The sequence below is a fragment of the Ictidomys tridecemlineatus genome, chromosome 11 (genome assembly GCF_052094955.1).
Source record: "Ictidomys tridecemlineatus isolate mIctTri1 chromosome 11, mIctTri1.hap1, whole genome shotgun sequence".
NCBI lineage: Eukaryota > Metazoa > Chordata > Mammalia > Rodentia > Sciuridae > Ictidomys > Ictidomys tridecemlineatus.
This window is the reverse complement of record NC_135487.1, coordinates 38,834,029-38,858,591: the sequence shown is the minus strand read 5'-3', so window position 1 is coordinate 38,858,591 and position 24,563 is coordinate 38,834,029. Positions and strand designations below refer to the sequence as shown.

The 24,563-nt window shown below is 38.7% G+C and overlaps 1 long non-coding RNA gene and 1 other non-coding gene across 2 annotated transcripts in view; one reads left to right on the top strand and one right to left on the bottom strand.

Moving 5' to 3' along the window:
- The window catches only part of LOC120890765 (uncharacterized), a 107,006-nt gene that overhangs the window by 56,149 nt on the left and 26,294 nt on the right, over positions 1 to 24,563 (bottom strand). The gene's annotated exons all lie outside the window — the stretch shown is intronic.
- Positions 9,375 to 9,447, top strand: Trnaa-ugc (transfer RNA alanine (anticodon UGC)). The gene has a single exon. It is a non-coding gene; the product is annotated as a tRNA-Ala (tRNA).

The window sequence follows — 24,563 nt, the reverse complement described above, 5'->3', positions numbered from 1 at the left end:
AATTTTTGATGACTGATCAAATACAAATTTCCCAAGAAGAGTAAGGATGAGAGAAAGCTTATCTGTGCCTGTGGAACACCTTTAAAATGCCTGGTTAAGGTAGAGAGCTTGCCTAGTATGTGAGAGACACTAAGTTTGATTCTCAGCACCACATATAAATAAATGAATGAAATAAAGGTCCATCAACATTGAAAAAAAAGTGCCTGGTTAAGAGTTAATTGTCTTCTGAGGGATCTAACCAACCACTTCAAAACTTCGTGGCTTAAGACAACAAGCATTTATATTATTTCTCACGATTCTGTGTTGGCTGGGTGCTTTTTCCAGCTAAAGCTGGATAATCTGTAATGGCTTCTTTCACATGTCTGGATCCTAGGTCAGCAGACTGGGGTGGTTAAGGCCTCTATCAAAGTGGTCTAATCCCCTGGAAGGCTACCCAGACTTGTTCATATGGTAGCAAAAGTTTTCCCAAAAGCAAGAGAGGTCACACTCCAATGCAGAGCATTTTAAAGCACTTTTCAAGCCTATTTCTATCACATTTGCTAATGTCCCATTGACTAATGCAAGTCACATGGCTAAGCCCAATTTTAAGGGGTGGAGAGATAGATGCCATCTCTTAACAGGAAGAACTATGAAATACTGTGGCAAATTTTTTAATCCACATGAAACACCCCTGAATCATCTGAAACTCAGACTGGTGAAATTTCCTGGGGTCTTAAATTCTGGTAATACAAATATCCCCAGAGAAGTTTCAAAATGGTTTAGAGCTGGACAGCCTCATCAATTGTTTAGTTGTCCAAAGGGTCTACTTTGGAGTAATCAAGAGATATCTAGATGAGAAGTTCTGATGCTTGTTAAGTACTCTATTTGGTTACTTCTTAGCTATCCTTGAAGAATGAAACTGGCTTCTCATTCCATGAGATTCACTATGAATAATGGTTGTGATTCCTATCTGACTTGGCCTGGACAGAAGCCTAGCTGAAGCTTTCAGTACATTCAGAAAAAAATGGCTCAAAAAACACTTGGGCTCTCTGTTCCTGCTACATTTACTTTTCAGGAGAACTCATCTAGTTTTGAGGTTTGGGATGCCAAGACTTTGGTAATGACATGTGTACCCAAGAACCTACCAGACATTTCCCTGTCTTAAACTTAACATGTCCAAAGTGGAACTTTATTCTGCCCCACTTATGTTTTGGCACTAGCCTTGCCAGAAACTTAGGTGTTATTCTTAATTTCTTGATTTTTCTTTTTTAAATCTCCACACCTAATCCAGTAGAAAGTCCTATGGTTCTACTTTCAAATAGATTTTAAATCTATCTACTCTTCTCCATTTCCATTGCCATGACCTTGGTTCAAGGCACCTTTGTGTTTCCCTAGAGTGCTATCACAGTTTCTCTATATACACACTTACTGATGATGACTTGGTTCTTCTCCCCTGTAGTCCATTCTCTACACAACATCAACCTCTTAAGAATAAAAAAAAAAAAAAAAAAGAATGAACGGGAGCTGGGGTTGTGGCTCAGTGGTAGAGTGCTTGCCTAGCATGGGTGAGGCACTGGGTTCCATCCTCAGCACTACATAAAAAAAAAAAATAAATAAAGCCATTGTGTCCACCTGCAACTAAAAAAAAATTTTAAAAAATGAATGAACAGCTCAGTAAAACTGAGATTTATGTTCATAGAACACATTAAAATAACTCAGAAGTAGCCATTAGTATTACTATTTATTTATTGCCCTCTGGGAGTGAACCCAGGAGCACTCGACCATTGAGCTACCTCCCCAACCCCTCCACCTTTCGTATTTGCTTTTCAGACAGGGTCTGGTAAAGTTGTCCAAGCTGGCCTCAAACTTGCAATCTTCCTACCTTAGCTTCCCAAGTAGCTCAGATTATAGGTGTGTACCATTGTGCCTAGCTTCCATTATCACTACTAATAATTTTCTTTTTTTTTTTTGGTACCTGGGATTAAACCCAGGGTCGCTTAACAACTGAGTCACATCCTCAGCTCTTTTTTTACATTTCATTTTGAGACAACTTGCTGAGTTGCTTAGGGCCTCACTAAGTTGCTGAGGCTGACTTTGAACTTGTGATTCTCCTGCCTCAGCCTCCCGAGCTGCTGGGATCACAGGTTTGGGCCACTATGCCCAGCTAATAATGTATTTTTTTTAATTGATTCTCTTTCTAGCCCTAAGTTTGCCCCTAACTTGCTATAGGATCTCAGGTAAATCATTTCCTATTATAGCCCAGCTATCCCCCACCACCCTCCAGCCCCCATCTTCAGGAATTAGCAATCTCTTCTTTTGTAGTATCACTATTCTGTCATCCAAACCAGGGGCTTCTAGTGAAGACTATCAATAAGGGGACCATGTGTTCAAGCAAAGCTAATCAGAATTCTCCCCTAAGATTTTTATTTAAAAAAAAAACCCTGGAGCTATTCTCTTCCATTTTGAATGGCAAATAAATACGTGAGGACATGCACTCTAAAACTCTGATGGACTGTCCTCAACTCACGTACAAATGTTAGTCTATACTAAGAGACAAGGCCATTACACAGAGACATAGATATAAGGTGAGAAAGAGTGAGGCCTCTGGTTCTTTGGCTCCTGATCCTGACTATTTTAATAATGGGGATTTAACACAGGGTGCTTTACTATTGAGTTACATCCCCAGGCCTTTTTTATTTTGAGACAGGGTCTTACTAAGTTGTTGAGGGCTCTACTAATTTGCTGAGGTTGGCCTCAAATTTGTAATCCTCTTCTCATCTCAGACTCCCAAATCACTGGTATTACAGACATACATCACCATGCCTGGCTAATCCTGGTTTTTTGAGACTCAGCCAGTCACCTCTTCTTTTGATTATGTTAGACAGCTCAATTTATCTTTCTAATAAAGATCCATTTAGCTCTGAACATTAGAGTTAGGTTCTTATCACTTGAAACCAAAAATATATTGTCTCTTCTTTGGTTCTCAGTTTACTTTTCATGTAATCTTCCAAGTTCAAAGTGTAGAAATTCTAATTTTTTTAAATGAGGTCTTTCAGGAAATCCCTTTATCATGGACTTTCTGACGAAGACTGTAAAATCTGGGGCTAGAGTTGTAGCTCAGTAGTAGAGTTCTTGCCTAGAATATGTGAGATACTGGGTTTGATCCTCAGCACCATATAAAAATAAATAAAATAAAGGTATTGTGCCTATCTACAACTAAAAAAAAATTTAAAAAGTATAATCTGGAAAAGAAACATACTGTCTCCATGGTTCTTTCTTCTTGTACCTGGATGCAGGGGGAAGAGGGATCTCTCAAGATTAGAAGCAGTTCTCCATGGACAGACTGATGACAGCACAGGCAAAGTTCCTGTGACTAAGGGTCACTTGTCCACACAGAGACTGGTTTTCCAAGCTCTCAAGAGCTAATCAAAACAGCTAACACCATTGCTACTTCTTCCTCCACAACTGTTCCTATTCCTTAGCCATCTTAATGACACCATCATCTTGAGTCCACTACTGACTGGACTGGGTTGTGTGGCATAAGCTTTTGCATATTTGTCTTCTGTCATTTTGAAGTGGCTAAATAGCAAATACCTAAATTAGAAATCTCTGGGAGACTTGAATAAAATACTTCCCTTTGCTTGGTACAAAATCATGTCAGAAATGCTAATGGAGAGCAAAGTAAATCAGCCAGTCTCTGAGGAGGATGATTAGGAATCTAGGCTCCCTTTAGATTCTAATGCATCTCTTCCTGGTTTAGCAATGTATAAAGCTAAAAGGTTGTACATCTTGCTTAAGTTGCTCCATCTCTGGGCTTCAGGAGCTAAGACCAGATGGTATTTGTGGGCCCTCTTGGCGCAAATGCTCTTTGATTCTATGCCCGTTTTCTGTAAGAACTGTAAGTGGAAAACAGGATTTTGGCAGGAATCCTTTTTTTTACGAAAGCCTCCTTTCTTCTTGGGTACAATGAAAACAGCCAATGCTGTGTGACCCCCATCACCAAACAGCCAGGCTTATGACCCTGGTATCTGAGACTGCCAGAAAGCATTGTAGCACTTAAGTGCATCTAGATGATCCATGTGCTGTGGGTTCCTCAAGGGTAACAAAAGGAAGAGCAAAAATAAGAATCTCTGAGTAGACTTTTTAAGAATGGAGCACAGTCTCATGTGTTTGAGAAAAGACCAGGCAGCTGTGTTTAAGAACGAGAAATGCATTCCAATTCAAGAAGGACTAAATTTATCAAGCAACAAGTGCTTGTGAAGCAGAGCAAAATCTTTCTGAGGACAAACCCACCATACAACTGGAAGCCTGGAAACAAAAGTGCAGAGAGAGTTGCACAAGGTAAATGATCTTCAAATCCCTGTAAACATTATGCCACAGAATAGGATCTGAGAAGGTAGTATAGTACAGTAGTTAAGCACACAGGGCTTACATTCTGACATCCAGGTTTAATTCTTGGTTCTTCTTCACTAACTAGTTTTGTGACTTTGGGCAGATTACTCTTGGAACTTCAGTTATAGCATATGTAAGTGGAAAAATAATATCTATCTTGTAAGATAGTTGAAAGGATTCAATGAAAGAATGCATGTAAAGCCCTTAGGTCAATAACTGGCACACTATATAGCAGGCTGTAAATGTGTAGTGTTGACTGTTGTACTACACAAAATCATCCCAATCAGGCAGTGACAGGGAGGCAAATCTAATCCAAGATCTTTGTAATGGCACTGAAAACCAGAGACCGGAGAGAGCCAGTGTAAACATCCTGAGCAAAGGGACAATGGAAGGGAGTTATTAGCAGGAGATTGAACCTGGACTTAGTGATCAGGGTAGAAAACTCCAATTAGGAACAAGAGAAGTTCAGGAAAAAGGCCTTCAATTGCTCTTTTTCATGACCTTTTTGGACTGCTTACAGTAGGGCCTGCCACCACACACTTTACAAAATAGTACTACTTATACTTTGTTTTTCCTCTAGCAGCTATTTCAGGAATGAAGAATAGTCCAAAATGAGAGTTTCAAGTATTCTAGAATATTTTTTAGAAGTTCCCTCCAGCACTCAAAATTCCAAGATTCCAGGGATCTGGATCTGGGTTTTGACTCTGCAATATAATAACTGGGTCTTGGATAAACATATTTTCATCCATAAGATGAAATTAAACAACCTTGCCTGCTTCACAAAATAGTTACAAGAATCAAACAAAAATGCATTTTAGAAACTGAAACTTGTGGACTTATGATAAATGAGGGGTGAGACATTGTTGGGTGTTGGGGTGGATGGCATTCAGCCTCAAATTCAACTGAGCATAATCCTCTCATTACCATTTCCAAGTATTCCCTCCTCCAAAAATCTCCTAGGAACTGAACCTCACCTAAAATCATCAAGGCCAACATACTTTGATATTGGTGGCTTCAGAAAAACTTTTGGAGGCTAAAAGTAGCCAAGAAAACTCATGCTGTGGATTAGATGAACAGAGCTGTGAACTGAAATGGAGTTGGCGCCTAAGAGAAAGGAGCAGAGAGGAGGGTCCATATAAATTTTGATTAAAATAGCATAAAAAACATTAATTATGTGTTCAGTACTTTACAGTTCCCAAAGCACTTTCTCATCTAGGCCCTGTTAATCTTTGATACCCTGTAATGCAGGTTTTATTAATCCCAATATTTTTTTAAAAGAATATTTTCTTAGTTGTTGATAGACTTTTATTTTATTTATTTATTTATTTATATTGGTGTTAAGAATCAAACCCAGTGCCTTACACATGCCAGGTAAGTGCATTACCACTGAGCCCCAGCCCCAGCCCAGTATTCCCAGTATTTAGACAAGGAAAACTAAGACCTGCATCAGTGAAGCACCAAGACTACATAAAGAATGGCTTGGTTTGTCTCAGAACAGGGTAGTCTGCCCCCACGTGTGGGTAGCCCTAATTCTGAACCCTGCATATGGTAGGGAAAGGCAGGAGGCTGGAGGAGGGCAGCTGAAGAAAAAACCTAAGCATCAGTTATGTATACATCTGGTTTCCTCTCTGCTTATGGAAGAGAAGGAAGGAGAGGAAAACTACTCCTCTTTCAGTCCCCCACACCCACAACAAAATTAATTCTTGGAGCAAAGTTGAGAAGCAGGGCTTTCCTTATATCAAGAGCTAAAGGCAGATGGTCTCTGTGGTCACAGAGACATGTTATCTTATCCAGTTTGCATACTACCTTCAATTCCCCCAACTGCTCTTTCTAATTTATTCAACCAGGGAACAATCTGGTTTCATGCCAACTTAGAAAATGTACCATAACAGGCTGGGCAGAATTCCTCAGGAGGAGCAATTAGTAAAAGTTAGAGTCATTCCTCTATATGACTGAGGAGAAAGAAATAATAACCCTTACATCTCATACCATCAGATTCTAGCTAAGCAGATGTTTTCATGCCTTTTTTTCCTACCTATGTTCTGTATAACTGACAGCTATTTTTAGAAACATTTATAATATGAAATGTTATATAGTAGTATTGAGTTTGTACAAATATAAAGGATAATGGATATATAGTGGTATAACAGTAGCAAAGGGAGGATCCCATTTGTAAATATCTATATTTAGTATATCTTTGTTCTGTGTTGATGTGTTTTCTTAGTACAAACTGTATCCTTACAATAAAGTTCATTTGAACTATCCTCTTAGCTTTTTGTCACTGTGACCAAAATACCTGACATAAACAACTTAGAGAAGGAAAGATTTATTTATTTATTTTTAAAAATTTTTTTAAAATATTTTTTAGTTGTAGATGGACACAATATCTTTATTTTTATTTATTTAATATGATGCTGAGGATCAAACCCAGGGCCTCACGCTTGTGAGGCAAGTGCTTTACCACTGAGCCACAACCCCAGCCTGAGAAGGAAAGATTTATTTTAGCTCACAATTCAGAGGTTTCAGTCCATGATCAGGGGGCTCCATTGCTTTGGGCCTGAAGTGAGACAATATCATGGCAGAAGGGCATGGTGAAGGAAAGCTACTCAGTATGTTGCCATCAGGAAGAAGAGAAAAAGGAAGGGCCCAGTAACACCCTTTCAGGGCATGCTACCCAGTGACCTATTCCTCCAACCATGTCCTACCTCCTAGTTTCTACCAACTTCCAGTAATTTATTCAGCTATCAATAGATTAATACACTGATGGGGCAGCCCCTGCATGAGCCAAACTTTTCCCAGAAGCCTACCTCTGAACATTGCTGCATTGGGGACCCAGCCTTCAACATGTGAGACTTTGGGGTGCATTTCAGATCAAACAATAATAACAAGTAACATTTATAGAATGACTCTTTCCTGAATTTGTGCTAAGAACTTTGGGAGGAGACTCTAGCCTTTGAGACCTTAAAAAGGAATTGTGAAAATAGGTCCAGTACAAATACAAAAAAAAAAGTCATAGTGCAATGAAGAGGTTCATGATAGACTCAGAAAAGGGGGAGGTCATTGTGAATTCCAATGTTGGGGAAGGTGTCATGGTGGAGGACAGTCTAGTGCTACATGAGCTCAGAAAGAGCCAGTCCAGGTGCTGGTTATGCCTTTGTGCTGGTGATGCAAAGAATAATAAGGAGCATTGCATGCTTCCTAGCATTGTATTAACTCCCAACAACCGCTGAGCTGGAAAATGGTGAATCCCTAAGAAAATGAAACAAAATGCAGACAGAATTGGCAGCTCCAAGAAGGGGCAGAACCCACTTCCTACCCTGGCCCCTTACTCCTTGCAAGTTTAACAAGTTTAAGCAGGCAGCAGGGTCAGTCAGTCCTACATCCACCCTTACCACGTTGTGTTGGGAAACCCTATTTGTTTTCTTTTACCTGGTTGACTCCTACCCACTATGAAGACTTTGATGGGCCTAGAAGAACAGAGCGGAGAAGAATGTCAAGATACTGCATTTAGTCATATTTCTTTCAATTACAAGGAACATAAATCCGTTTAAAAATTATGAGAAGAAAAGAAGAAGGGGGTCATGATGGGAGGGGAATTTGTTAGGGGTATATCTGGCTTCAGATATAGCTTAACCAAATAATCAAATTATATTATCACGATTCTCTGTCAATTTTACTCTCTTCTGGATTGTTCCAGTTTACCCAACCAATAAAACCATCTGGATAGGGAGAGAATACCTCTGCTTTGATAGTTTTGGCAAAAGTCTTGGGTCATGTATATAATTCTCTTAGATAAATCATGCTGCTAAGAGATGAGGTGGTCTGGATGGCCAAGCTTAATTCCTGTGCCCGTCTCTGGAGTAACAGAATAGGGTCAGTTCTATCCAAACTACTTGAACTGCAAATAGGAGATGGAGGGTTGACCCAAGGGAAAAGGGGGAGATCATTGTGAATTCCAACAGCTGAGGAAGGTGTCATGGTGGAGGACGGACTAGGGTGATGTTTCCAGAGGAGAAGGAAAAATATGAGGAGATACAGAATGAGATCATTCCACAAGATATATTTTAAAAACTGGATAAAGGGCTGGAGTTGTATCTCAGTGGTAGAGCACTTGCCTTCCAAGTGTGAGGCACTGGGTTCAATCCTAGCACCACATAAAAACAAATAAAGCCATTGAGTCCATTATTATGACAAATTAAAATTATGAAAACTTAAAAAAAGAAAAAATATATGTATATATACATGTGTGTGTGTGTGTGTGTGTGTGTGTGTGTGTGTGTGTAAAACTGGATAGAGAAAACAAGAATGTATTGTATACCCAAGATGTAGGAATGGAAGGTGGGCCGGAATGGAGGGAGGGGCAGACCAGAGGCAGCCAGCTGAGTGCAGATCAGGCAAGGTTGTGATTGAACAGGTTGTGTCCTGCCAAGAGGAGCACAGGTGGATAAATGTCGTTGAAATCCAGCTTAGGGTCCAAGTACAAAAAAAAAAAAAAAAAGAGCCTTTATCCTGGTATATGCAGATGCTTCCTTCCACTAAAAGAAAAGATTCTTTGGTGTAATTCACATAAAGATGCTGTCTGCTCAGTAAATCATAGGAGAAAGACAGCATATATCCAGAGGGGCGTCTGTCTCCAACTTGCACAAAGATGCTATCGTGAATTGAATTACATCTCCTCCCAAAAGATAAACTTAAGTCCTAAAGCCGGGGATCTGTAACTGCAGTCTTATTTGGAAATAGGGTTGTTGCAGATGTAACCCGATTAAGATAAGGCCATCCTGAATTAGGGTAAACCCTAAATCCAATGATTGCACACACACATACACTAAGGATGGATACACACACATACACTAAGGATGGCACAATGCCTTCATTTTTATTTATTTTTATGTGGCGCTAAGGATCGAACTCAGGGCCTCACACATGCTAGGCAAATGCTTTACCACTGAGCCACAACCTCAGCCCATGATTGCTGTTTTTATAAGAGGAAGAAAAGGGGGGCTGGGGATATAGCTCAGTTGGTAGAGTGCTTGCCTTGCATGCACAAGGCCCTGGGTTCAATCCCCAGCACCACCACCACCACCCCCCAAAAAAAAAAGAAAAAGAAAAAAGAAATTTGGACTAGGATTGTGGTTCAGCAGTGGAGCACTCACCTAGCTTGTACGAGGCCCTGGGTTCGATCCTCAGCACCCATTAAAATAAAGGTATTGCATCCAACTACAACTAAAAATTAAATATTAAAATAAAGGAAAGAAAGGAAGACTGAGACACAGGGAAGAAGGCCATGTGATGATGGAGGCAGAGACTGGAGTAATACAGCTGTTAACCAAGGAATGCAAAGCATTGCTGGCAATTCCAGAAGCGAGGAGATGGCCATGGAACAGATTCTTCCACAGAGTCTCCAGATGGAGCCAGCCCTACTGACACCTTAATCTTGGACTCCCAGCTTCCAGAACTACAAGAAAATAAGTTTCTTTCATTTTAAGCCATCCAGTCTGTGGTACTTTTTTTTTTTTTTTAAAGAGAGAGTGAGAGAGGAGGGAGAGAGAGAGAGAGAGAATTTTTCATATTTATTTTTTAGTTCTCGGCGGACACAACATCTTTGTTTGTATGTGGTGCTGAGGATTGAACCCGGGCCGCACGCATGCCAGGCGAGCGCGCTACCGCTTGAGCCACATCCCCTGCCCTGTGGTACTTTTTTATATAATATCTGTGGTACAGATATTATAAGGGCAGCAGTAACTAGGAGAGTAAAATCCCCATGTCTTCTGGAAGACACAGAAGTCCCTAAGAAAACAACAAGTAAAGAGTATTTTCCAACTATACTAGTTCATAAAGTGAGGGCTTCCAATAAAATGAGGGACAACCTTTTTTTTGAGAAGAGAACTAGGACATACTTAAGTCTCTATGTAATTTGTACTCCTCTGTCTCCCAAGCTCATAGCCTCCTGTGTTTCCTTTGCCACAGGACTTACTGTGTCAGAATGAAATTTTCTGGTTACAGTGGAGTAGATTGTCCAGTGATGCAGAATAAATTCTTTTTTTTTCTGTGAAGTAAACATTTTCTTTCCTGTTAAATAAGCCAAGCAAGCAAAGGCCAATGTGCCTAAAGGGCTTGGGGACCTACATAAACAAAGGAAATGAACTCCAATAGTTGCATTAACAACATGCAGAGTTATGGAAGTATGTTGACGTAAACCAAAGTGGCTCTGAATAGAGGCCAGTGGCAGAGAAGGGCAACAAGTCTCTGGATGTCACTTCTTTAGTGTAACTTGACTCTATCACATCTCCTTACCTTAACTCATTTTCTTCATTGCATTCATCATCCTAAAATTATTTTGCTTTAAAAGTTTAACGTTAGGCAGGAGTGGTGATGCGTGCCTGTAATCCCAGAGACTTGGGGGTTAAGGTAGGAGGATCACAAGTTTGAGATTAGCCTGGACAACTTAATGAGTCTCTATTTGGAAATAGAGTTGCTGTTTGAATATACAGGTGTGAGTGGCTTGTGATTTTGTGCCCAGCCAGACTGCGGCAGTGAGGATCGAACCCAGTGCCTCACACATGCTAGGCAAGCTTTTTGCCACTGAGCTACAGCCCCAGCCCCTCTTTTTTTAATTTTTAATTTTAGATGGATTTTTATTTATTTATTTTTATGTGGTGCTGAAGATTGAACCCTGGGCCTCACATGTGCAAGGCAAGCATTCTACCACTGAGCTGTAGCCCCAAACCCTTCTTGCGTGAATAAAATTGCCAAGAAAAAAATAAAAAAAGAGGGCTGGTAGAGTGCTTGCATTGCATGCACAAGGCCCTGGGTTCTAATCCCCAGAACCACACACACACAAAAAAAAAAGAGAGAGAGAGAGAGAGAGAGAGAGAGAGAGAGAGAGAGAGAGAGAGAGAGAGAGAGAGAGAGAGAGAGAAAGGAAAAAGGAAAGAGATGGAACCAATGGAGTAGCTCAGGGATCAAAACAGATATTGAAGGAAAATTATGGTTTGAGATCTTTGAGGCAGTGATGGTGGAATTTGCATCTATTCTGGCCTCTTGTAGGTTTAGGGAAATATTGCTGATGACCAATTTACAAAGCAACAAGAGCAAAGTAATTCTTGATTGACAGCACTGGGATGGGGTATTGTCTTCCTTCATATACTGAAGCTCCTCTGAAACCTGCACTGGGGTTCATACTAGTAGCAAAAACACAGATTTTTGTTGGAGACCCTACCCTCATCACACGCCCAGGACACATACAGGGCCACTCATTCCAGCATGCATAAGAGAAACAGAAGAGGATCTCTTTCAACTGTTCCTGTTTCAGCCCCATCTGGCTTTAGCGGCTACATTGTGTTATGGGAGGCTGTGAAGACATCTTTGAAGAAACAAAGTGTCACATGACCCAGCCAGTTATGTTTGTTTCTGCCATACCAAGAGGTGAACTCCTGAAGGTCAGGGAAGGGTATATTATTTTTCTGTCAATTCCCAGATTCTCCACAGGTTCTGGCATATTGAGGGTTTGTTGAATAAAGAGAACTGAATGTTCATTCTGAACAAAAGGGATGATCTTTGAACACGGCAGCTGTTGACATCTTAGACATTTTAGCTGAAGAGTGGTGGTGATGATAGCATTTTGGAAGGACGTTGAGAGGATAGAGAGATCACAATCAAGGTGGTTCTGGAGGAGGCTGCGAAAGAAATGGTTTGGTCAAGTAATTATGAGCTTAAAGCCCTTTGTGGTCTTATTTAAATCCTTGCCTAAAACCTCTGAAATCTGATTAATTTGAAGAATACTTTTCCCTGTTTTTCTTCAAGGGTAAGTTGGCAGCAGTATGAAGAGTCCTATTGCTTACTTATGAGGAGCTGCTAATCCAAGTTCCCAGCTTCTGCAAGAGCTGCCTGAGATGTAATCATGTCCATGTAATGGGAGGCCTTTACTACTTCCTTCATGTTATTCCTCTGCCTTTCTTAGTGGATATAAAGATATAAAGTTGGTTTTTTGTTTTTTGTTTTGGTACTAGGGATTGAATCCAAGAATGCTTAACCCACTGAGCCATATTCCTAATCCTTTTTATTTTTAATTTTGAGACAGGGTCTTACTAGGTTGCTTACAGCCTCACTGTAAGTTGCTGAGGCTGGCTTCAAACCTATAATCTTCATGCCTCAGATCACAATCATGCACCACTGTGCCCAGCTAAGATGACTTTGAATCAGCTGTTATCTAAATCAAATATTTGCATTATCTCTGTATCACTTAAAAACTGAATCTAAAAGAACAGTAGTTAAAAATAATAGTACTTATTTTTCAATATTGAGGTGTATGTATCTATTTTTTCATTACATATAAAGTTTTATATTGAAAATTAAAATCCCACAAAGCAACTACAAAAAAGCAAATACCAAAAAAATAGAGATATTAAACAACATTCTATCAGATCATAATGGAATAAAATTAGAAATCAATGATAACATAAAAAATATAACTATTCCAATACCTAGAGACTAAATAATATGCCATTGAATGACCAATGGATAGCAGATGAAATTAAAAAAATACTTAGAAGTAAATGAGAATTCCAATACAACATATCAAAATCTCTGGGGCATTATGAAGACAGTGCTAAGAGGAAAGTTCATTGCATTGAGCTCATTCATTAAAATAATAGAAAGTCAATGAATAAATGACCTCACATTACATCTCAAAGCTCTAGAAAAAGAACAAATCAACCCTAAAAGCAGTACAAAACAGGAAATAATTAAAATCAAAGCTGAAATCAATGAAATTGAAACAAAAGAAACAATTCAAAAGAAAGAAAACTCAAATTACTAAAATTCATAATGAAAAAGGAAAAATCACAATAGATACTACTGAAATATAGAAGATAATTAGAAACTATTTTGAAAATTTATACTCCAATAAGATAAAAATCTCAAAGACATCAACAAATTTCTAGAAACATATACCCATACTGAATCAGGAGGACATATATAATTTAAACAATTTCAAACAATAAAACAGAAGATGCCATCAAAAACCTACCAACTAAAAAAAGGATAGACTCTCAGCTGAGTTCTACAAGACCTTCAAAGAAGAATTAATCAATACTCCTAAAATTATTCCATGATATGGAAAAGGAGGGAACCCTTCCAAACTCATTCTATGAGGCTAGCATCACCCTGATACCAAAACTAGACAAAGTCACATCAAGGAAAGAAAACTTCAGACCAATATCCCTGAAGAACACAGATGTAAAACTTCTCAATGAAATTCTGGCAAATTGCATACAAAAATATATTTAAAAAATAGTGCACAACTATCAAGTGGGGTTCAGTTCCATGTATGCAATGTTGGTTCAACTTACAGAAATCAATAAATGTAATTCATCACATCAATAGGCTTAAAGACAAGAATAATATGATCATCTCAATAGATACAGAAAAAGAGTTTGACAAAATACAGTACCCCTTCATGTTCAAGATACTAGAAAAACTAGAGATAGTAGGTATATACCTCAACATTGTAAAAGTTATCTATACTATACCCAAAGGCCCACATCATTCTAAATGGAGAAAAATTGAAAGCATTCCCTCTAAAAACTGGAACAAGACAGGGATGCCTCTATCACCACTTTAATTCAACATAGTCCTGGAAACTCTAGCTAGTGCAATTAGATGAAAGAAATTAAAGGGATACAAAAAGGGAAAGAAGAACTCAAACTATCACTATTTGCTGATGACATGATTCTATATTGAGAGGATCCAAACGATTCTACCAGAAAACTTTTAGAACTAATAAATGAATTCAGCAAAGTAGCAGGATATAATAAAATCAACACCCATAAATCAAATGCATCCCTATGCATCAGTGATGAACTCAATGAAAAAGAAATTAGGAAAACTACCCCATTCAAAATAGCCTAAAACAAAAACAATAACAACAACAACAACAAAAAAACCTTGGGAATCAAAAGAGGAGAAAGACCTCCACAATGAAAACTACAGAACACTAAAGAAATAAATTGAAGAGCTTTTTTTTTTTTTTTGAGAGAGAGAGAGAGAGAGAGAGAGAGAGAGAGAGAGAGAGAGAGAGAGAGAATTTTAATATTTATTTATTTTTTTTTAGTTTTTGGCAGATACAACATCTTTATATGTGGTGCTGAGGATCAAACCCAGGCCGCATGCATGCCAGGCGAGAGCGCTACTGCTTGAGCCACATCCCCAACCCTGAAGAAGATCTTAGAAGATGAAAAAGTCTCCCATGCTCTTGGATAGGTAGAATTAATATTGTCCAAATGGCCATATTACCAAAGGTATTATACTGATTTAATGCAATTACTATTAAAATTCAAATGCTATTCTTCATAGAAATAGAGAAAGCAATCATGAAATTCATTTGAAAAAATTAGAGACCCAGACTAGCCAAAGCTATCCTTAGCAAGAAAAGTGAAGCAGGAGGCATCACAATACCAGAACTTAAACTATACTACAGAGCTATAGTAACAAAAACAGCATGGTATTGGTACCAAAACAGACACATAGACTGATAGTACAGAATAGAAGACACACAGACAAATCCATAAATACAATTATCTCATAGTAGACAAAGGTGCCAAAAACACACTGGAGAAAAGATAGCCTCTTCAACAAATGGTGCTGGGAAAACTAGAAATCCATATGTAACAAAATGAAATTAAACCTCTATATCTCACTGTGCACAAAACAACTCAAAGTGGATCAGAGACTTAGGCACTAGAACAGAGACCATGCACCTAATAGAGTACAAAGTAAGTCCAAATCTTTACCATGTTGGCTTAGGAACTGATTTCCTTAACAAGACTACTAAAGCACAAGAAGTGAAATAAAGAATCAATAAATTGAGGATTCAAACTAAAAAGCTTCTTCCCAGCAAAGGAAACAATAACATGAAGAGAGAGCCTAAAGAATGGGAGAAAAATCTTTACCATATGTACCTCAGCTAGACCACTAATCTCTACAATACATAAAGAACTCAAAAAACTCAACACACACACACACACAAAACAACAACAACAACAAATAACCCAGTATATAAATAGGCTAAGGAACTGAACAGACACTTCCCAGAAGAAATATGATTGATCAACAAATATATGAAAAAAACATTCAACATCTCTAGCAATTAGAGAAATGCAAATCAAAACTACTCTTAAGATTTCATCTCACTCCAGATAGAATGGCAATTATCAAAAATACAAGCAACAATAAGTGTTAGCAAGGATATGGGGGAAAAGGTACACTCATACATTACTCATGGGACTGCAAATTTCCCCATGGAAAGCAGTATGGTGATTCCTCAGAAAACTCGAAATGGAAACACCATTTGATCCAGCTATCCCACTCCTCAATTTATACCCAAAGGACTTAAAATCTGCATATGATGGTGACACTACCACATCAATGTTTATAGCAGCTCAACTTACAATAGCCAAACTATGGAAGCAACCTAGATGCCCTACAACAGATGAATGGATAAAGAAAATGTGGTATATATACACAATGAATATTACTCAGCCCTAAATAAGAATGAAATTATGGCATTTGCAGGTAAATGGATGGAGCTGGAGAATATCATGCTAAGCAAAATAAGTCAATTTCCAAAAAACCAAAGGCCAAATGTTTTCTCTGATAGGTGGATGCTAATTCAAAATAAGGGGGCAGGGCAGGGAAAAATAGAGGTACATTGGATTAGGCAGAGGGGAGTGAAGGGAGAGGAGGGGGTATAGGGGTAAGAAGGATAGTAGAAAGAAGTGGACATTATTATGCTATGTACGTATGATTATATGAACAGTGGGATTCTACATCATGTACAACTAGAAGAATGAGAAGTTATACTCCATTTATGTATGATATGTCAAAATGCATTCTGCTGTCATAATAACTAATTAGAACAAATAAAAAAAGAAAAACTTGCTCATTCTCAACAGATCATATCTGCATAAATATTTCCTGACAACTAGGATCAGGGTCACTTCTCTTTCCCTTCCTTCATCTATTCCCCTTTGCAAAGGATACTATCTTTGTCCAATTGTGCTGCTATTCAAAAATACCTGAGACTGGGTATTTTATTTTTATTTGTTCATTTGTTTGTTTATTACTACTGGGAATTTAGCCCAGAGTAATTAACCACTGAGCTATATCCTCATCCATATATAAAAAGAAAAGAAATTATATATATATATATATATATATATATATATATATATATATATATATATATACATATAATTTCCTTTCTTTTTTTTTAGTTGTAGTTGGACACAATACCTTCATTGTATTTATTTATTTTCATATGGTGTTGAGGAGCAAACCCTGGGCCTTACACATGCTAGGTGAGCGCTCTACTGCTGAGCTACAACCCCAGCCCCTCCAGCCCTTTTTTAAATTTAAATATTTATTTTTTAGTTTCAGGTGGACACAATATCTTCATTTTATATTCATGTGGTGCTGAGGATTGAACCCAGTGCCTCATGCATGCTAGGTGAATGTTGAGGGCCACAGCCGAGTCGGAATGGCCCCTGGCATTTTGCCAATAGTACTGGTTGAGAGGCGAGCCATTAATATGATGCTGAATTGATTCAATTGTATATTAGACCTTTACTGTCCGCCTCGGCCCGATACTTTGGAGTTCTCACACTACTTTGGAGTTCTCGCAGGGATTTCTGGAGAGTTCGCATTGGTTGGGGAAGTGCCGGAGGAGGGATTTCCCATTGGTGGATTCTGGAGGAGCCGCATGGGTGGTGTTCGGGAGAGTTCCTGGGGAGTGTGTGTGGAGTGTGCTGGTGGAGTTCAGAAATAAAGTTTGTTCCTCTCGAGTGGCTTGTGATTTGTGCCCAGCCAGACTTCGGCAATTGGTGGCCCATGCAGGAAACGCCTGAAGCTCGGAGGTAAGGTAAATTGCTCTCCCCTGAGGGAAGGCGAGAGAATGGGTGATCATTTCAAAAAACAATGTGTTCTTGTTTTGATTTGTTTTGTTTTTGTTTCAAGCTGCCTATCCCTAGAACTTTCTCAGGCAAACTGGGAAAAATGATTGGCTCAAGGTTTGAAGTTGTTCAGCCCTGAGGAAGAGATAGAGATAGAACACGAAAATACATTTCAAGAAAATAGGAAAATTGATACAACAATTTTTTGTTCTGTTTTTGTTTCATTCTGTTTCAGTTTTGTTTTGTGTTATCTTGTTGGGTTGCATTATCTTTATGGTAGATTAGAAATTAGTAAAAAATAAACCGAAAGAGTGTTAAGAAAATTGTTAGAGATCCAGACCACGGAGAAAGACATTTTAGATCAAGTAAAAGAGAAGGTCTCTCAAGCTAGTCAGACAGAGGAAGAAAATTTAAAGGAAAAGGGGCTATTAGGGGAAAAGCTACAACAGGAGGCTGCTACTAACACTGTTCTATCACCAGAGGGTGTAATTCAACCAACAGCTCTACCTATGGAGACAGCTGAGTGGCCCTCAACCCCTGTAGTTGATAGATGGGGTCCTGAGACAGGACCTCAAAGATTAGCATGCCCTGTACTTGAGCAGGCAGGAGGGCAGCGAATTCACCGTGCTTTAGATTTCAAAACAGTGAAGCAGTTAAAGGAGGCCGTAACAACCTATGGTCGCCAAGCACCATTCACTGTAAGCATGGTCGAATCCATTACCAACTTGGACATGACGCCAGCAGACTGGGCTAGCATGTGTAAATCTGTGCTAAATGGAGGACAATATTTGTTATGGAAGATTGCCAGTGAGGAATTTTGCATGGAGACTGCTAGGCGAAATGCAGCAGCCGGTTACCCTCAAAGAAATTTAGATATGTTGTTAGGAAAAAGACCTTATGAGGGTCAATGGCAACAAATTGAATATGATCCTGCTATATATTCACAAATTGCTGCAGATGCAGTTAGGGCATGGAAGACTTTACAAGGTCATGGAGATTTACAAGGTCAATTATCTAAGATAATACAAGGAGCTAATGAACCTTACACTGAATTTGTAGATAGGCTTATTCAAACAGCCACCAGAGTTTTTGGGGACACAGAACAAGCAATGCCATTAGTTAAACAGCTAGCCTTTGAACAAGCAAACAGATGGTGCAAGGAGGCCATTAGACCATGGAAACATGGAGATTTAAACACATATATTAAATTATGTAGAGACATTAATGAACAAGGGCAAGTCTTGGCAGCTGCAGTACAACAGGCTTTAGATGCCAGGCCAAAAACATGCTATAATTGTGAACAAACAGGACATTTTAAAAAGAGTTACCCCAAAGGAGGAGGGTTTAACAAAGCTAGGTATCAAAGGAGTAGAATACTGGGTATTTGTCCACGATGCTGTACAGGGAGATATTGGGCTAATGAATGCCGTTCTCAAACCACCATAGAGGGTACTCCGTTATCAAAAAACGGACAAGGACCAGGTGTTTACCCATGATATTGTGGAGAAAAGTATCAGGCTCCATTGCCAAAAAACGGACAGGGGGCCCAATGCTCCAGGGCCAATGACCACAAATATACTGGGCACTGGAGGAACCCAGAAACACCATGGAGGAACCCAGCGACACCATCAGGGTAGTGCCCAGGACACATTGTCCATTAGATCTCTCATCAGACAAACCAGAGGAAGTGCAGGATTGGACATCTGTGCCTCCGCCAGAGCAGTACTAACTCCGGAGATGGGAGTTCAAATCATTCCCACAGGGGTAAAAGGGCCTCTTCCCCAAGGAACAGTAGGCATATTATTGGGATGAAGTTCTTCTACTCTAAAAGGACTTATGATAAGTCCTGGGGTAATTGATCCCGATTATGAAGGTGAAATAAAAATTATAGCCAATTCTCCAAGGGGTATATCAGTAATTTCACCAGGAGATAGAATAGCACAGTTATTAATAATACTCAGCCTGCATGATAAATTTTCCAGTAGTACTATTGAAAGAGGTTCCAGGGGATTAGGCTCCACAGGTGTAGATTGGGCTATGCTGTCTTTAAATTTACATTCTCGCCCAATGCTGAAACTAAATATTCAAGGATATGAATTTAATGGGCTACTGGATAGAGATGCAGACCTTAGCATCATATCTAATCAAGAATGGCCGAAACATTGGCCATTGCAACAAGCCACTCAAATGCTTTGAGGCCTAGGAGTGGCGACTAATCCCCAGAGAAGTGCAATGGTATTAGATTGGAAGGATCCTGAAGGATGTGAAGGAACTATACAGCCATATGTATTGGATCATCTTCCTATAAATTTATGGGGATGAGATGTCCTAGATCAATTAAGTTTGACATTAACAAATAACATCAATCCAAATGCACCCACTATTAGGGCTAGACAAGGTTTTAGGAAAGAAAAAAGATTAGGAGAACAAGAACAAGGTATAACAGCACCAATTCAAATAGATCAAGGAATAGATAGACATGGATTGGGGTTTCAGAAGGGGTCACTGAGACAATAAAAATTACTTGGAAATCAGAAAGACCAGTATGGGTTCCTCAGTGGCCCCTGACTAAAGAAAATATACAAGTAGCCCATGACCTGGTCAAACAACAATTAGCGGAGGGACATATAGAACCTTCCGTATCTCCCTATAATACTCCCATTTTTGTCATTAAAAAGAAATCTGGTAAATGGAGATTATTGCAAGATTTAAGAGCCATTAATAATGAGATGGTTATTATGGGACCTGCTCAATCGGGGATTCCTCAATTGTCTGCTTTGCCAAAAACCTGGCATGTTTTAGCTATAAATATTAAAGATTGTTTTTTTTTCAATTCCAATTCATCCTGAGGATAGTCCATGTTTTGCATTTACTATCCCTGCACTAAATCATGAAGGTCCTGATCAGAGATATGAATGGAAAGTACTCCCTCAAGGGATGGCTAACAGCCCAACTATGTGTCAAATTTATGTTAACAAAGCAATCCAGCCACTTAGAAATCAAAATCCTGAACTACAAATATTTCACTATATGGATGATGTATTATTAGCACATAAAGATAAAAACACATTGCTAGAATGTTATGCTACACTTACAAATTTATTAAAAAATTATAATCTAGAGATAGCAATAGATAAAGTACAATTAAATTTTCCAATTAATTATTTAGGAGTTCTATTATCCTCAACCATGGTCCGTCCACCAAAAATTCAAATATGAGTAGATCAATCAAATCACTTAACGACTTTCAAAAGTTATTAGGAGACATAAATTGGAAAAGGCCTTATCTAGGCATACCAACAGGAGAGTTGGGACCTTTATTTGATATCCCAAAGGATCCATCAGATCCAAATTCACCCTGAATGTTAACGCCTGAAGCAAGAAAGGCATTAAAAATCATTGAAACATATATGGAAAATATGCATTTGGATAGAATTGATATAAGTTTGCCTTTATTATTTATTGTACTATCAACAAAAAATATTCCTACAGGAATATTTTGGCAAGAAGGTCCATTATTGTGGATACATTTATCTTATTCTCCTAACACTATTCTTATTAGGTATCCTGAGGCTGTAGGACAATCGATACTCAAAGGAATAAAAGCAGCAAAGGGAGTGTTTGGAATTTCTCCCAATAAAATGATTACTCCATATACTATGGATCAAATTGATGAGTTAGCTAATGAGTTAAATACTTGGGCAATAATCATGTGTAAATCTAATGTTTCATTTGATAACCACTTACCATCTAATCCTTTATTGTCTTTTTGGTCTTCGCATCCTGTAGTTTTCCCAAAAATGACAAGAAAAACACCTATCATGAATGCTCCAAATATATTCACTGATGGGTCAAATAATAGTACAGCAGCAGTAGTTACCCCTGATCAAACTTTTACATTTTTAGTACCAAAACAATCAGCTCAAAAGGTAGATCTTAATGTAGTATTACAATCTTTTGTGATGTTTAAAGATTCTGTATTTAATTTATTTTCTGATAGTCAGTATATAGTTAATGCTGTAGTATCCCTTGAAGATGCTGGTAGGATTTCCCCTTCTTCTACTGTTTTCTCTTTGTTTTCCACTATACAAAGTCTAATCTGGGACAGAAAAGATCCATTCTTTTTTTTTTTTTTTAAGAGAGAGGTGAGAGAGAGAGAGAGAGAGAGAGAGAGAGAGAGAGAGAGAGAGAGAGAGAGAGAGAATTTATAATATATATTTTTTAGTTTTTGGTTGAGCCACATCCCCAGCCCAGAAAAGATCCATTCTTTATAGGACATATCAGGGCACATACAGGATTACCTGGAGCCCTTAGTTTGGGCAATGATTTAGCAGATAAAACTACACATGACATATATATTTTTCTCTACAATAGAAGAAGCTATAATTTTTCATAAAAGGTTCAATGTCAATGCTAATACTTTACAAAAGCATTTTAAAATAACTAAGGAACAAGCTAGACAAATAATAAAACAATGTCAAAATTGTGTGACCTTTTTATCACAAGTTAATCTTGGAGTCAATCCTAGAAGACTGATACCTAACCATATTTGGCAGATGGACGTCACACACTTGCCAGAATTTGGAAAATTAAAATATTTGCATGTTACAGTTGATACTTCTTCCGGATTTTTGATGGGCTCCCTTCATGCTGAAGAAAAAACTAAAGATATTATAGCTCATTGCTTACAAAATTTTGCCACTGTGGGCATTCTAAAACAGTTAAAAACAGATAATGGTCCTGGTTATACTTCTACATCTTTTAAACAATTTGCTCATCATTTGGCATTACTCATATAACAGGAATCCCATACAATCCACAGGGACAAGGCATAGTTGAAAGAGCTCATCAAATTATTAAAATGTACTTATTAAAGCAAAAAGAGGGAATTGGAAAGGGGTATATATCCCCCAAAGATAAACTTAATATAACCCTTTTTACTCTAAACTTTTTAAATTTGGATTCATCAGGGCTTAGTGCTGCAGAAAGGCATATGTATCCAAAAAAATGTACATAAGCCTAAGGTACTTTGGAAGGATATTCTAACAGGACAATGGAAAGGTCCTGACCCAGTGATTGTCTAGAGTTGGGGTTCTGTTTATGTGTTTCCACAGGGAGAACAGCAGCCGATTTGGATTCCAGAGAGACTAACCAAAGCGATTTCCACAGACCAAAAAGAAGATGATTTGACTCAAATCCATAACAGCTGATATCCAGAGCTCCAGCTTGGCTATTCTTACATCTGCAACAGTGGTTCTCCCACATCTGGAGGCTAATGAATAATGAACACCATTAAAACCTATTTCAAATATAAAAACCTTGGGGCTTGCTTGTGGGAATACCTTCAGACCCATTATGCAAGTTACAGGAAAAAGGATGGGATATCCAAAAAAGAGTCAAACCCAGGTGGTAACCAGGATGTCTTTTTTCAATATCTATTTTATTATTGCCCTTTCCCACATCATAAAGTTCTACTTTATTTTTTGAGCTCATACAGACCTAGGTTAATTTTTTCTGATCAGTTTTATTTTTTGACTGTGGAGTTTTTAAACATTGCAATGGAGATTTCACCTGTGTTAAGCTACAAGGCCTTTACTATTATCTTATGTATTGTATGTTATATGTGCACACTTGTGTTTTGTGTTGTATGTCTGTATGTGCATATGTCATATATCATATATGGGGAGCGCTCATGAAAAATGGATCCAAATTTTTTTTATTCACATGATTTATATGGTTTAGTTTAAATTAGGTAACAGCTGTTGAGAATTGTTTTTAAAGGAGGTTAATAGATCTGTTTGTTTACTTTCACCTTTCCTTTTCATTATATTTAATAATTCTGTTCAGGATAATGTAAATTATTCAGAAAATTGTTTTCTTAGTACCTGTTGGAATGTTACATAATTTTTTTTTAGCCATCATTGCCAGAATTCCTATCTTCATCCCAGTGCCGGTGAAGACAAAGATAAAACCAAACTACAGCTTCTTCGATAGCTATCACAGTAAACTGTATAAACTGATGCATCAATGAATAATAACTCAACAAGTGATGCTCAATCAAGTACTTGATTTACTTTGGGAGGAAATGGACATATTGATGGATTCCTCTGTTTTGAACTGCTTGCAGAACTTGCCTGGACTCTATATCACTTGTATGCATTGTGAACTATCTGTTGGTGCAGCGAATTGTGGTAGTGCTGGCACATCTTTGCTGATGGTGTCATTGGTTGTACAATTTTTCCAAAAAGAGCTGTCATTTGGCTTGGTGTGGTGGCATTTTGCATCCTCCTCCCTTCTGCTAGTGATGGTCTAAAATTTGGGGGCCAACAGAGGTGAGGCAAAGAACCTCACCTCCCCCACTGGCACCAAGGCCAAATTTGGGGGCCAATAGAGGTGAGGCAAAGAACCTCACCCCCCACCCCAGACTGGTGCAAAGGCCTATCCACAAGTATGGCTGTATGCTGGACCAGTAGTCAGTGACAGGTAAGATCCAATTGCAGTGGTACCAACCTAAGACAGGAGGCTGACACCTTGAGGTCAGCTCATCCGATGATGGGTAAGGACCATATGTAGTACTGGACAACCTGACAGGCATGGTCCCTAAGCCACATTGCTTGTTGTTTAATTAAACAGAAGCGGGGAGATGTTGAGGGCCACAGCCGAGTCGGAATGGCCCCTGGCATTTTGCCATTAGTATTGGTTGAGAGGCAAGCCATTAAGATGATGCTGAATTGATTCAATTGTATATTAGACCTTTACTGTCTGCCTCAGCCCACTACTTTGGAGTTCTCGTGGGGATTCCTGGAGAGTTCGCATTGGTTGGGGAAGTGCTGGTGGAGGTATTTCCCGTTGGTGGTTCCTGGAGGAGCCGTGTAGGTGGTGTTCGGGAGAGTTCCTGTGGAGCTTGTGTGGAGTGTGCTGGTGGAGTTCAGAAATAAAGTTTGTTCCTCTTGAGTGGCTTGTGATTTGCGCCCTGCCAGACTGCGGCACGTGAACACTCTATACTGAGTCACAACCCCAGCCCCATCCCTAGACCTTTTAATTTTTTGAGATACTAAATTGCTTAGGGCCTCACTAAATTTCTCAGGCTCGTCTTGAACTTGTAATTCTCCTGTCTCAGCCACCTGAACCTCTGAGATTACAGGCATATGTTTCTGCACCTGGAAAGACTGGGTAATTTATGAAGAAAAAAATATACAGAAATATTTCATAGTTATGGAGGCTGGGAAAACTAAGATCAAGGTT